Source organism: Nipponia nippon, unplaced genomic scaffold, assembly GCF_047370975.1.
Source record: "Nipponia nippon isolate SJK-2023a ecotype South Korea unplaced genomic scaffold, ASM4737097v1 scaffold_7, whole genome shotgun sequence".
NCBI classification, from domain to species: Eukaryota; Metazoa; Chordata; class Aves; order Pelecaniformes; family Threskiornithidae; genus Nipponia; species Nipponia nippon.
Window position 1 is genome coordinate 13,685,004 of NW_028262391.1, and position 13,840 is coordinate 13,698,843.

General features: G+C 46.7%; 1 long non-coding RNA gene across 2 annotated transcripts; it reads right to left on the bottom strand.

The window, feature by feature from the left end:
* Positions 1 to 1,517: 1,517 nt before the first annotated feature.
* Positions 1,518 to 6,435, bottom strand: LOC148050829 (uncharacterized). 2 transcript variants are annotated; one of them, XR_015700451.1, is made up of 3 exons: positions 6,211 to 6,435; positions 5,951 to 6,097; positions 1,518 to 1,654 (listed from the first exon to the last, which is right to left on the bottom strand). It is a non-coding gene; the product is annotated as an uncharacterized LOC148050829 (long non-coding RNA). The 2 variants fall into 2 exon arrangements; XR_015700450.1 differs by lacking the exon at positions 1,518 to 1,654 and adding an exon at positions 3,946 to 4,098.
* Between the last annotated feature and the right edge of the window lie 7,405 nt (positions 6,436 to 13,840).

Genomic DNA, 13,840 nt, shown 5'->3' on the forward strand with positions numbered 1-13,840 from the left:
AAGCGCCAGGGACGTCCGCTGCACGCCAGCTGGTGGTGGCACTGCAGAAGGTGACTATCATCAGCTGGGGAACATATGGCAAGAGCAGCAAATCCAGATGGTGATAATGAAGTGGAGAGGAGCAAATATCCTGTCTCATTGAAGTGTTCCCTATAATTAGAGAAATTGCAGAAGAGAAACATTGCTGAAGAATGGGAAGGGAAATTGCCTCTATGTTCCCTGTGGTGTAGTGCTCGGTGAAAGCTGATGTTGCTGTGATTAGCGGCTGTTTCTCCAAGGGGAGCAGAAGGTTTTGGAGGGAGCAGATCCCCAACACACAAGGTGCTGGGCACCCAGGCAAGGAAGCAAACAGCCTGAAATCACTCAGGACAGAAGAACCAGCTCTCCTGACTCCTCCCCGAGACCTTGCATAGGGACGCCCTTTCCTAGGTCAAGCACCGAAGGCAAGCATCCCAGCAGAGAGGGTGTCACTGGCACAGGCTGTTCACTACAGCTTCAGCAGTTTCTCTAGGGCCTTTTTTGGCTGAGGATGGCTTGGGGGGGAACAGATCTCAGCTTCAGTGTAATCACTAAAAATAGTCCCTAGTGTGCATTCGCTCCCTCTCTCCTAGATTGCATTACCTTTGGGACTTGTCCAAAAAATGATTTAGGAGGGTAGCCAAGAGGAGAAGATTTCTGAATACAGTAGCAAGGACTCTGTTTTCCTTAATTTTCTAGTTTCTGTAATATAGCTTCTAGTGAAAAATAAGTAAGCCACAGACAGTGCTGCTTTTGTATCTGCTCCTTGCACCGAAGATCTCAGCTGTTAGAAATTAGAGTGCGGTTACTTCTTTGACCCCTGTAATTTCTGCAGGGAACAGTGATCTGGTCTCACAAGCATCCCTCTGGCCAAGCCTTCAGGACTAGGAGTGAAATTTGCTCAGTATGCCAGGCCAAGGGTGCTTTTTGAAGTATATGCTCAGAGAAGGAGAGCTAAAAGCTTCAGCAACCTTTTGCTGTGTTAATCCATCATACTCTGACAAGCGGATGGCTCAAATGGGCTGGATTCTTTATGGAAGGAGAAGGGAGGTTTCTCATGAGAAGTAGGATTTTAATGGCAAGAGAGATATACGAAAGCTTTAATCTTTGTGCCAGAGTGTGTTTCTGTTTAAGAAGATTCTGACCTTATTATTTGTCAGGAAAGATTGCTGTGAACCTGGCTTTGCAACTGGCCGGACTGTGTATTTATTTCTTTAAACAGCCTCCGTTGTTATAAGCCAGGAGGGTCACTGAGCAGCAACTGCTGAAGAGGCTGACGGGCGCCCCGAAGCAAGGTCATCAGAGCATTTCCAAGCAAGGTGTAGGGCATTTCCAAGGGATTAGCAGCCAGTTGGGTGGAGGAACAGTCCTACAATGCATCTCAGAAGGTCCTTGGCCACAGCGGGATGCTGATCTGGGGGTGCCTCATGCCAGTAGGGCTAGTGCTGTTATGAATGGCTACAAGCTTTTGAAACAACGCATGCTTGGAAAGGCTGAGTTTGGTGGTTTTTGAAACGGGCTGCATGAACAGTCGCAGAGAGTGTGTTTCCCCACTGGCTCACAGCAGTAATCAAGGGCAGCATTTCTACCATGTTTTTTGCCATCCTGTGCTTCAGGGCCTCAGTTCAGCTGGCATCTGAAAAGGCAGAATTGAGCCTTTATTCATCGGTGGTGCCCCTGCTGCCCTACCAACAGCAACACTGATGGTGCAAATCGCTGCATATAGGCAAAATATAAAGCTCAGGCTTCATTGTGGCATCTCCCACTGGAACAGCCAGCAGAAATCCTTTTCTGCCAAGTGTAAGTGGGATATGAGAACAAGAGGGGGTTTGTCCCCCATGTTGGGCTCAGACCTCTTCTTGCCACTTTAGTCACGACAGAACTTGAAATCTCTTCTCTATGGCAGTCCCTGAGGGGGCAGGGCAGAGCATCTTTATGGCCAGGAGATCCTTCGGATGGAGCTCCAGCCAAGCTTTTGAAGCTCAAGACTCAAATTGAGGCGAGACACATGACAATACGCTTCTGAAGGACCAGGACTCTTACTTCCCTGCTAGTATTAGTCTCCATGGGATGCAAGTGCTCACTGTGGCACAGGCAGACTCCAAAATCCTCCTTTGCCACTATGGAAGAAGCAGGCAAGGCAACAAGAGTCTACTCTGAGGGCTCAGCAATGCTCTCAGCCCTTGGACAGAAGTAGCAGAAGAGCCATTCAGAAGGCAGAAGGACAGCACAGCCTCCAAAATTTTCTGAATGCCAGTGTAGAAAATACCATGAAATGCCTGAGCCCTGCGGCAGAGCGGGTAAGGAGGCAAATCATTACATCAGATGGAATCCTTCAGCATTTCACACAACTGGGCAAGGCTCTAAAAGTGACAGAGCCCAAAGAGAAAAGAAATCATGGACAATGGAGTATGTGATCAAACCTATGCCCCTTTGGAAGCCTTAACAAGTAGTCAGTCTTCTGTTTTGCAGACAGCAATGTACCTTGGGACAAATTATGCTGATACGTTACAGGATTTTCAAGCGCATCTTGTGCTAATTTTCCAAACTTCTGGGAAAAGGAGAGCATATGGGGGATTTTGTACCTAGTTAATTTTATGGAGTGCATTGAGTAAGGGTGGATTTATTTTCTGAGCTAGACATCATTTCAAACATTGCTTTGTGTTTCTTCATTGGGGACGCAGGGTACTGGTTTATTGCCTTGTGTAAATTGCTTGTTGTTTTATTGAAGCATAAAAACACTTGGCAAAGCTACAGTGTCCCATTATCTTTCAATTGGGTGAGCAATAATTCCTTAAACAAACACAAAACCTTATTAAACTCTCAAATACCTAGAAATCAAAACAACTTAAGAACAGGGACGTCCTATACGCTGCAGGTAATGAAAAAATGAATGTGCTTTTTAACTATTGAACATAATTAAATATGGAAAACCACCTTGAAAGCTAAAATAAAAGAAAGTCTGACGTTAGCGTTGCCTGCTCCTTGTTTTTCTTTCTGCTTCCGTCTCTGCCTATAAGCATGCCACATTGCTGGTTATTAGTGCTGACCAAATCCCAAGGAACTGCTGATACTTCTGCTTCCAGATGAGTTTGCAGATATTAATCCAGTAGGGAGAGATGGTGAAGGAAAGGCTGGCAGAGCTTCTTGTGTTTGCTCAGCCCTTGGAGAGGGATGCATGCCAGTGCTGGACTCTGCACTGGGGCTGTTGCTGGTGCCTCTTCACACACACATGGGATGGAGACCAAGTCAACAGCTAGCCCCCTTCTGCAGCATTCGTGCTTCGTGAAAGCTGACCTCATCTCAGACAAACCTCAGCACATTCATCACCAGGAATTTGTGAGTCATCCCTGGGAAACTTTTCTCCCTCTGCACTAACCATCTGAGCAGAACAGCTCATACTGCATTGGCCAGAGCTTGGCTGCCAGGTAGGGTTTCAGGGGATTTTCTCTGACTCGCCATGAAAGCAGCTCGCCGATCAGGATTCTACATATCAGTGGCACATGGAGAGGCTGTGCCCACAGCTTTTTCTTCAACCCCTCTCTCCCCAAAGGGCAGCGACCTGCTAAAGATGCAAGAGTCAGTCCCTAGACCAGGTGGGATGGCTCATGGACAGCACAGCAACCAGAGACAGAGCCTAAGGAGAGAAGACAGCAAAATCCAGCTGCGATGACAGTGCTGAGGGTTGCCATTGACATCAGGGTCAGTGCCAGCTAGCAACGAGCAAGGGCATCTCCCCAAGTCTGTGGTTTCGGTCAGCCACTGTCGACTCCTCAGCTGCTTAAAAACTGCCACCACCTTTGGCTCCTGTCCTCAGCATGGCACATCTCCAGCTGGAGGTTACATGGGAGTGAAGAAGCCTGTTTTGAGCATCGCTCCACAGAAATGAGGAGTCAGTAAGATCTACCAGAAGCCTAGTGCCCCAGCTGAAATGAGAGGCTGCACTGATTTTTCAAGCTCATGATGGTCCGGTTGACAGGAACACCAAAGGTCTGTGACCCTCTTCCTCTCTCATAAATTGAGGTAGGTCTCTTCAGGGCATTTACCATGGCTTTTCAGAGGCCCCAGAGGCCCCCTGCCCTAAGAACAGAAGATGTAGATGGAGACTGAAGAAGGACCTATGTAAAAGCATACTTCAGCTCTGTGACAAACTGAGCATCAGATTGACAGGAAGAGATAACCAAGCAAGTAGAGAACCTGAGGCAAAATAACACTGCCCATGTAACAGCGGGGGAGATCTCAAATCACACAGCCCATCTGCTGGTGCTAGATTTTCCCTAATTGGTGCTGTATCCATTACACAGAGTCTTTGTGCTTCCATGAGGGGAAACACTGCCTGCTAAAGAAGCCCATGGGAGGTGTTTGGTTTTCCAGGGGGGCTTGAGCTAGCATGTTTATTTTAAGAGAAACTCTTCAATATTTGAAGCCATCCCCATGGGCATCTGCAGAGAGGGCCTTCTCAGTGAGATGACTTCCCCAAATTTAGCATTTAGGAAAAAGGAGACTAATTCCTACTCTCAGATGGGACAATGGTGTGGAAGGAGTTTGGGCAGCTGGAGGAAATGGCAGTAACGGGGTTAGGAATTCTCATAAATCATCTGTGAGCGTTTGGATGCTTTGTTTTATGCTTATGCCAACATGCTCACTTTCTGGGCCAAACATCACTGATTTTGTTGGAGTTTCCCCAATGAGGCTTGGCCAGGAGAAAATAGGATCTTTTTTCTTTAACTGTGTGTCCACTTTTTTATCACAAAACATCACAGCAACTCATTCTTCTCTACACTGCACTGCCAGCTTTGCACACACACAAACATTTCTGTGTGAATAGTGAGTTTCTGTGCTCAAGAAAGCATTACTTAAGGTTTGCATGTGTCCAGTCTAAAAGCTATGTCAAGGCTGAGTTCCTTCTGCCCTGAACACAGAGCAGGGTCAATCCATAAGTGGGCAGAATTAGCCCCACATACAAGGGAAATCAGCTACTGGTGCCAGGAATTCTTCATCTCTCTGCAGTGGTTTGGCCATGGAGGTTTCTGCTGCACTTAGCACAGCAAAACTAGAAACTGAGACATTTCAGTGACATTCAGCAATCTGACACTGAGACGATAAATCCTTGCATTTGGGAACTAAGATGCTGACTCTCCTCATATCAAAAGCAAAGTGCCTGGGCAGGCACCCATGAATACAGACCGCCCTCTTCTGCCCCCATGCCTCCAACCATCCTATTCGTCTTATATGTATCTTAGCTATTTTTTTTTTCTCCTTTATCCAAAGAGCTAGGAGAGAAAAGATCAAAGCGTCCCTTCCCTAAACATATTTTGAGCCAGATTTTTATCATGTATCAGTGCTACCTATTTATTTCAAAGACATTTCTGCTGATTTCTAGCACAGTCTGTAAGGTCAGTGAAGCACAGAGCCGAGATCAGGTCCCCAGGGAGCCACTTCTCCCTGAAGGGCTCAGAGTTGGTAAGGGATAACCAGCACTGCCCAGTACCAAATGATCTCTCACAGTGATAGGTGCATGTGAGAAAATTCAGACAGAAATCTCTAGCCACATGTAATATTTCAGTGACTGTCAGGTTAAATATAGTAATCCTGCTACCACAAGACAAAAAACAGGCAGCTATGTTGGTTTACACCAGCTATGGAGCTGGTCCAAGCGTTAGATGTATAGGTAAATCATGAACCTCATGATGAGACCAGGAAGCAACATAATCTATTATATACACACAAATTTTTAGAATATATATGTGTTATGGCAACACTCAGGACTTATGCAAAGTGCTGTACAAATGCAGAATAAAAAAAACCAGTCCCCTCTCCCAGGATCTCACAACATAAAAACAGAAAGCAGCTAGATACAGAGAAAAGTAGATAAAAAAGAATCTTATGATGCCTAAAAAAAACCCCACCAGCATTCATCTGATTTACTCACCACATCGATGGGCACCCATTTCCTTGTGTCTGCAGTCAGGTCTAGTTTCACAGGACAACTGCTAGCTGGTGAGAGCAGGTATTTTGGTTGAGAGCATTGCGTTGGGACTGGCCTCGGGGTGTTATTTAAATGCACAGACCAGGGACACTGAAAGGTGCAGAGAAAAATCTTTTTAGGAATACTTTTAGGATGAGACCTAACTTATTAATATAACCATCAGATGTCAAGTCTTAAGCAAGTGATTTTCTGTGGGGTTTTACCACAAAAGGAAACAAAGATCTTCCAGGCTCTCTGAGGACAAATAAAGCTGCTGCAATAGGGCTGACTAGATTCGTAGCTGCTATCTGAAGGCTGCTGCTCTCTGTGCTACACCTGCTGTGATTAGGCAGTCTGGCATGAGCTGGGAAGAGGAAGATCATGATTATATGGAAAAGTCTGCTACATGCATCTGAGCTGGCAGACAGAGAGCACAGACTCAGGGCCAGGTCTCTGCACGAGCCTCTTACCTCTCTGGAGCCACATTTCCAGGACTCTGGTAATGTTTGAGCAGCACTTTGAAGGCTGCAGGTGCTACATATGTGCTAAATGCTGCTTCTAATTGGAAGCCACTAGGTGTGATATTGCCTGCATTTGTGCCAAAAAGCATACGGGTTTGCATGACTTCCACACTAACTTATAAATCAGCCCAGGTTCTTTGAGAGCTTAATGTGAACTTACTCAAAACTTGGCCTGCCTTTGGAGAAGGTGGGTGAAAGGTTTGCAGAGTCATGGGTTCATGATGACAAACAAACCAAGGGAAACCTCCCCCTTCCCCATCGCCCCACCCAGTCCTGAGTAATGGGGAAGAGTCCCAGCCTCCAGCTCCCTTCCCTCTCCTTGGTCCCAACCTGGCACCTCGGGGTGGGGGGAGAGAAATGAACCCTACAGTGAGTTATAAATTAGGTGTTTTTGACATTCATCTAGTACACTAGAAAGCTGAAGAGACATCAAGGTTGAGCCTGGCCACGTTTCTGAAAGAGGCATAGGACCTCAAAGATCTACAGGATTAATGCAAGCCTGAGAGAGGTCAACGAACTGGGGATACTGAAGGCAAACTACAAATAAATGGCTTTACCATGCCATGCAAGGAAGTTCTCTGTTCTTAAATTGGCTAAGCAAAATGAAGGATAATTTTTCTCCGTCCCACAGTAATCCAAAAGCCTGGGAGTAATTTGTTATGAAAATAAGCATAATGTTGTGCAAAGGTGGCTTCTTTGTGGGAGAGACCTAGTTGGGGCTCTCACAAGGAGAGGAGAAACAGAATGGAGACCCCACTTTGCAGACACACACCTAGAGTGGATTTTTAGGGTGAATATAGTAATGGAAGAATAATGGGGTTATTACATCTCCAGACAAAAGCAAATATTTTCGGGAGGCATAAGCAAAAAGTTTTGACTGTGTATATTCACTGAATTGATCAATAGGCCAAGGCCAACTGTATGACGTTCAACAAGGCTCAGTGCCGTGTCCTGCATTTGGGTCACAACAACCCCAGGCAATGCTACGGGATTGGGCAAGAGTGGCTGGAAAGCTGCCTGGTGGAAAAGGACCTGGGGGTGTTGGTTGACAGCCGGCTGAATATGAGCCAGCAGTGTGCCCAGATGGCCAAGATGGCCAATGGCATCCTGGCTTGTATCAGAAATAGTGTGGCCACCAGGACTAAGGAAGTGATTGTCCCCTTGTACTCGGCACTGGTGAGGCCGCACCTTGAATACTCTGTTCAGTTTTGGGCCCCTCACTACAAGAAGGACATCGAGGTGCTGGAGCGTGTCCAGAGAAGGGCAACTAAGCTGGTGCAGGGTCTGGAGAACAAGTCTTATGAGGAGCGGCTGAGGGAGCTAGGGTTGTTTAGTTTGGAGAAGAGGAGGCTGAGGGCAGACCTTATCACTCTCTACAACTACCTGAAAGGAGGCTGTAGCCAGGTGGGGGTTGGTCTCTTCTGCCCAGTAGCAAGTGATAGGACGAGAGGAAATGGCCTCAAGTTGCACCAGGGGAAGTTTAGGTTGGATATTAGGAAAAAGTTCTTCACCAAAAGGGTAGTCAGGTGCTGGAACAGGCTGCCCAGGGAAGTGGTTGAGTCACCATCCTTGGGGATATTTAAAAGACATGTAGATGTGGTGCTTAAGGAGATGGTTTAGTGGTGGACTTGGCAGTGCTAGGTTAATGATTGGACTTGATGATCTTAAGGGTCTTTTCCAACCTAAACAATTCTATGATTCTATGAATTAAAAAAGGAAAATATTATGAGACTGTGACAGTTATACTGCCTAACACTCTGAAATTAGGCGGTATCAGAGCTAAGGCTGCTTCATTTTGCTTCTTGCTGTACCCATGAGATGAAAGCACTACAGGAGGCCTCCAGGGCGTATTTTTCATTATTTACTCTTTCTGCCTCCTTCCCCCTCAGCATTGTGGTTTGCTCAGACCACAGAGTAGACGTTCATGTCATATGAACTAATTTTGTGTTTTGTATTCTCCTCATTCTTCAGCATGCAGCTTCAGGTCTTATTCAGTGCAAGCATTTAAATATTGCTCTGAGGATACAAATTCACTTTAAGCTTTTCTCTGACTGTTTTATGCTGTCCCGAAATGCTGCTCTGCCATTCATTAATTTCTTTGCACAAGAAGGAAATACTATTAGCTCCATGTTAGCTGTATAAAATTAATCCACACAAAATGAAGATGAAATATAGCAACAAATTTTGGTGTGCCTTCTGAGGCATCAATATGCTGATTTTTCAGGGTATGGCATTTTTAATATATATAGGACACAATTTCTATTAACATCAGCCACATCAGTGAGCATCCACAAGCACCATCATCCTCAGAAAGTTCTACCAGAAGGTTTTCAGACACCTGTAACTCAGCTAGTTTGGGGAACACAGCAAACCTCCCACTCAAGGTGGGCACCTCCTGCCAAACCTCCAGTCTTGGGCAGCACTTTGTTTTCTCAACAAACCAGACACGAGAATGCTCAAAACTACATGTGTCCCAATTCTTAGCTACAAAGAATAGGACAACTATAGCTGAAAATTTCCAAAAACACGGAAATGCCTGAGGAGGACAGACCACATGGAAACCTTTAGCTCAGAGTGTTTCACAGAGTCGTAGAGGAAGGTCTTCTGCTGGGAGGTGCTGCCCAGAAGTGCAAGTGGGCACCCAGCTCGTGCTCTGTGCCTATGGTGCCTACAGGGGCAACACCGCAGCAGTCACCGGGGCCAAGCCCACGGAGGGATGGGGTCCTGCGTCATGGCTAAGCTCTGGCATCCCTCCCAAGCCAAATGTTCCTGCACTGCTGCCCTGTGCTGAGACAGAGCCTTGATGAGCATGGCTAGACCTCATTAAAAGCAGAATGAGTAGGAGGTGGCAGTGGAGGCCTTGCACAGCCTCTGTATTCTCCTCCTCTGATGCTGAACAGAAGCCCGGATGGATTATTTTCAATATCAACAACTATTTACTGGTCTGGGAGGGACTCTGCAGGATTGCAGCACAAACTTTGTTGTCACAGCATCCAGTCCCTGCTACAGTGAATAATGAAAGAGTAACAGCCAGAAAGAGGGAGGAAAAATGCAGCGTAGTCGAGGTTGGTGTGCAGCACGCTGAGCCAGGGCCACCGCTCCTGGCAGGGGCTGTGCTAGTGTGGCCCCGTGCCCAGCTACTGTATGATGGGAGATGCACAAAAGATTGTGCTGGGCTGAGGCCTTGGCATGGATTTAGAGGGGCTGTAGGACTGGGCATGCCATTTTCTCCTGAAATGTAAAACAACTTCTGGCCATTTTTACTCATTTGAAATAGCAAGTGTTTGAGTGCTGGGCAAATTCCAGGTCAGATAGCATCATTACGCCTAGTTAAATGGTCATGGTGGTTTTTAATTAAACTCATAATTCTTTTTGATTGCCCTCTCCATGCTTTTGTGCAACATCACCAGACACTAATAGACAAGTATGAGATGGGATGTAAAGAACTCCGAGATCCCCGTGGCCATGCTGTAATTGTCATTGCTATGGTACCTTTTACAGCCAGGTTAACTGTCACTAAATCATTTGCACAGCAGATGTTGGCTATTCTGACTGCAAGCAGCTGCATCTGCCAGGATGGTTAGTCTTCTGCAATGAAATCTGAAGGATGATGGCTCCAGAGCAAGGGCGATAAGCTGTTAGGAGTCCTGCTTGGACTGTCCTTGCTCTGGCTTGCCTAGAAATATAGAGAAAAGACAGCAAAAATTAAACTGGTGGGTAGGTATGTGTATGAATCTCAGATCCATTGATGGCACTTGAGTCCAGAATACAGAGGTTCAGCACAGTTTCGTGCACAGTATGCGTCTTCGTTACCCAGGGTCAACGCTGGGTTGGTTGGGCCCATCTCATGATCCACTCAGTCACCAGCTTTACTTCTGAGACTGCCCTCAAGCAGCCAGGTTCATCATTATTCCCTGGGCAAGGGGAGCTGCCACGTGGCACAAGATTGAAGCCATCAGGTTCATTTTGCAGGGCAAGCACTTGACTCCTTCCTGATGGTCTTGCACAATGGTTCCCACGGAGGTCCCTCAGGACAGGCATCTCAGGACACCATAAGCACAGAGCACTTGAGATAGCTCTTCCCATTCCCCATCCTGGATGGATTACAAGTAATCTAACTAATGTCCAGGCATTGTGGGGTTCATGGCACCACTTTCTAAAAGAAGCCTATTTGATGCATGGTACATTTGGGGTTGTGGAAAAATTTATGAAGTGTGCTGTGCTTGACAGCTTTTTCCAGGAGGGCTTTGAGTCGATTTTCTTCCAAGAGTCTGCATTCAGTTATAGTTTGGAATATGTGATCTCATGCTGTTTGTATTTATACCTCTCACAAAACCATTTTTACAGCATCAGTATCTATAGGTTACTGTGAGGCACCAAGTGAAGTCATCGTAAGGTCACTCACAGGATACTCCCTCCTACATGGAGCACATCAGTTTGGCTGCAGGATAGCTACAGCTGAAGTTACTTTCTGTAGTTACGAACTGAAGAAATACAAGCAAGGGATATTAAAGTGGTGAAATAACACAATAAAAAGGGAAAACATGCTACAGGGAAAACACCCCCCTGGCTGGGGGCAGTTTTGATTTGATAATGGAAGGGGGCTTTTCCATCACCTATTCCTGCATTAGGAAAGCATGCAATTGCCTGAGCGAGAAGCTCAAAGGGCTGTTTCTTTCATGACTTCTTTAAAGAGCCCCTGATGTCTCACAAATGAACAAAATTTCCATACCAAGATCTTTCTGTATCTCGTCCAAGATTCCTAAGCTCTCCTGGGAATATCCCCCCATCACTCAGGTGACACCCTTGTTACCTATCAGTGTAACAGGAGGAGGCAAGTTGGCTTCACGCAACACAAAATGTTTGGCTCTTGCATGAAGGGCTGTTCTTCCCTCTTCTCAACCCATTTTCAGAGGGAAAAAAGTAACCTCCTTATTGGAGGAAGGGAAAGCATGGCACAACAGACCAGAAGAAGAAAAGGTGCAGCAAAGGTTTGAATCTCAGCCTTTGACTCTGAGGTTGCAGCCTTCCCTGGGTAGTTGAGGAGGAGACACAGCCTCCGTGAGTCCGACATGTGAGCTGGTCGAATGGCAACATCCACAATGTTCGAAAGAAGCACTCCATGGGGAGCGTGGAGCTCCTGGAAATCTGCACCTCAAAGGTCCTCCTGAAACGAGCTCGGCTGCCTACACAGCTGCATGGGTCCGCAGAGTGGGACTTGGACCTTGTTGTGCCATAGGATTGTGATAAACATGGGCCTTTGGGGTAGTTTGCTGGATAAGCTCTTTTCTCAGAACAGAAATACCAGCTTGTCTGACCCGGGCTGCATGTTCCCGTAACAAACTGGGGTTAAGAAACACCCTGATTCCCATACCAGTCAGTGATCTAAGGTGACTCACAATGCTCTGAATGCCCAGAGCTTTTAAGAAAAAAAATTTCTTTTTCTCTTTTTCCTGCATTCAGGACTTTTTTGGGGTTTTTTGCATGAAAGACACCTAAGTGATAACACAAGCATTTCCAGAGCTCACTGCTGCTGATTATTTCATCCAGTGGAAAACCTAAGCCCTCCTTTATTCATTAAGACAGTCAAATTTATTCTGCCAAATAGCTCAGAGGCATTCCAGCACCCACTGGAAGTGGCGGTAGCTTTCCCACTGACTTCAATGGACACAAAATATTTCCAAGACTGGAAACCCCAAATTACCTGCATCTGTTCTGCACATTTCTAGAGCCTTCCAACTATTAACAAGACCATCATGTTGCAAGAATAAGTACAGCTATGTGAAACACGAGTGAGGTTGTGTGTCTTGGTCTAAGTCCTGGACTACTCCAGTTGACTGGAAAACTGCCATAAATAAATCAGGATTTGGCCTCAAGTGTGCTGAAAACTAAGGCCAGGTTCTTCAGCATGCTGCATGTGCAAGGAGCAGCTCTTGACTTGGGGTGTGTGGGAGGGTATTATTCAGTGTTATGATTTCTATAGCTGCACGGGGAGTTTGAATGCTTCCCATCCACCTTGTCCTCAGCCATGTGGCTATGATGGGTGCAGGGGGGAGAAGAAGGATACAGCACTCTGTAAACTGGAGCAGTGAAGGTGGCTTCCCCTCTCTCCTTGGAATGGGGAGTAGGATCAGAAGGAGAGTATAGGAGTATTATAGAGAGAGTATATGAGTATATCGGGAGTATTTGGGGAGATGCTGGAGGATGTTGAGGGTAGCAAGCAAGCAAGGGGTCTGTATTACAGAAGAAATTTGGGATGCAGTGAGATGCAGTAACTGTGGGGGGCATGGCAGGAGAATGAACCACTGGAGAGAAGTTATGGTCTCCTCGGTCTTTCTCTTCCCTAACTCCTGCCCCAGCTCCTTGTCTCCCCACGCTGCTGCCCTCTTTCCAGCTCTTTCTCTGGGGCTGGAGTGCAATTGAGGATTGCTGAAAACTGATGCTAGAGCAGAGGAGGGACAAGGATGGCCAAGAGGAAGGTGTGAGAGTTGTGCTGGGTGCCGGCAAACCCGAGGGGACACAGAAAACCTAGGGTGTCGCAGGCAGGAGATGACCACGAGGGAGACGTCCCCACTCCTAGGTGTGGGGGTGCTTGCCCAGGTTCCCATCCTGGGAGAATTTAAGGCTCTAAAATAAAAGATCAAAAAAAACAGCCTATGGTAGGAAGTCTCTCCCTTTCCCTTCCCATGCACTTGTCCCACCCAGCACTGCCCCATTTTGCCAGAGTGGTAACATGTCCAGGAGACATGCTGCTGCCCCTTGCAGCCCCCTGCCCTCCACTCCCACAGAAATGCAGCAGTGCCTGGGTGCTGAATTCATCCCCTCTTGGAGGAGTAAGATGACTCCTTGCCACCTGGGAAGCGTCTCACTTTAATAGGGAAATATAAAAAGTAAAATTAATTTGGTGGAAGGATAAGGATTAAGTTTGCATAATTCTTGCATAACAGAGCTAGATGCTGTATAAGGCAAACAAAAACCAAAGAAAAGAGGAGTGATAGCACAGCGGAGGCAGACAGGGGTTGAGCTGTCCTATTTCGACATCTGAAGTTACAGCTGGCAGCCTCTCGAAAAGGCCAATCAGCATTTTGGGAACAAAGCTGCCTGGCTGTACCAAGGAGGCAGAAAACATGCTTTGAGACCAAAGTCACGCCTTTTACTGTCAAGTGTCAGCTCAAGGGGATTAGCAGGATACAATGCCTCCCTTCTGGTTCACTCACCAGCCTTTCATTCCCTGCAAGGCTGGTGAGCAGCCACCCCTGCATTCAAGCGGGGAAGAAAGGGGCAATGGTAGGAAGGTCAGAACCAGCTGGCTTGTAGGCAAATTCCTCCCTCC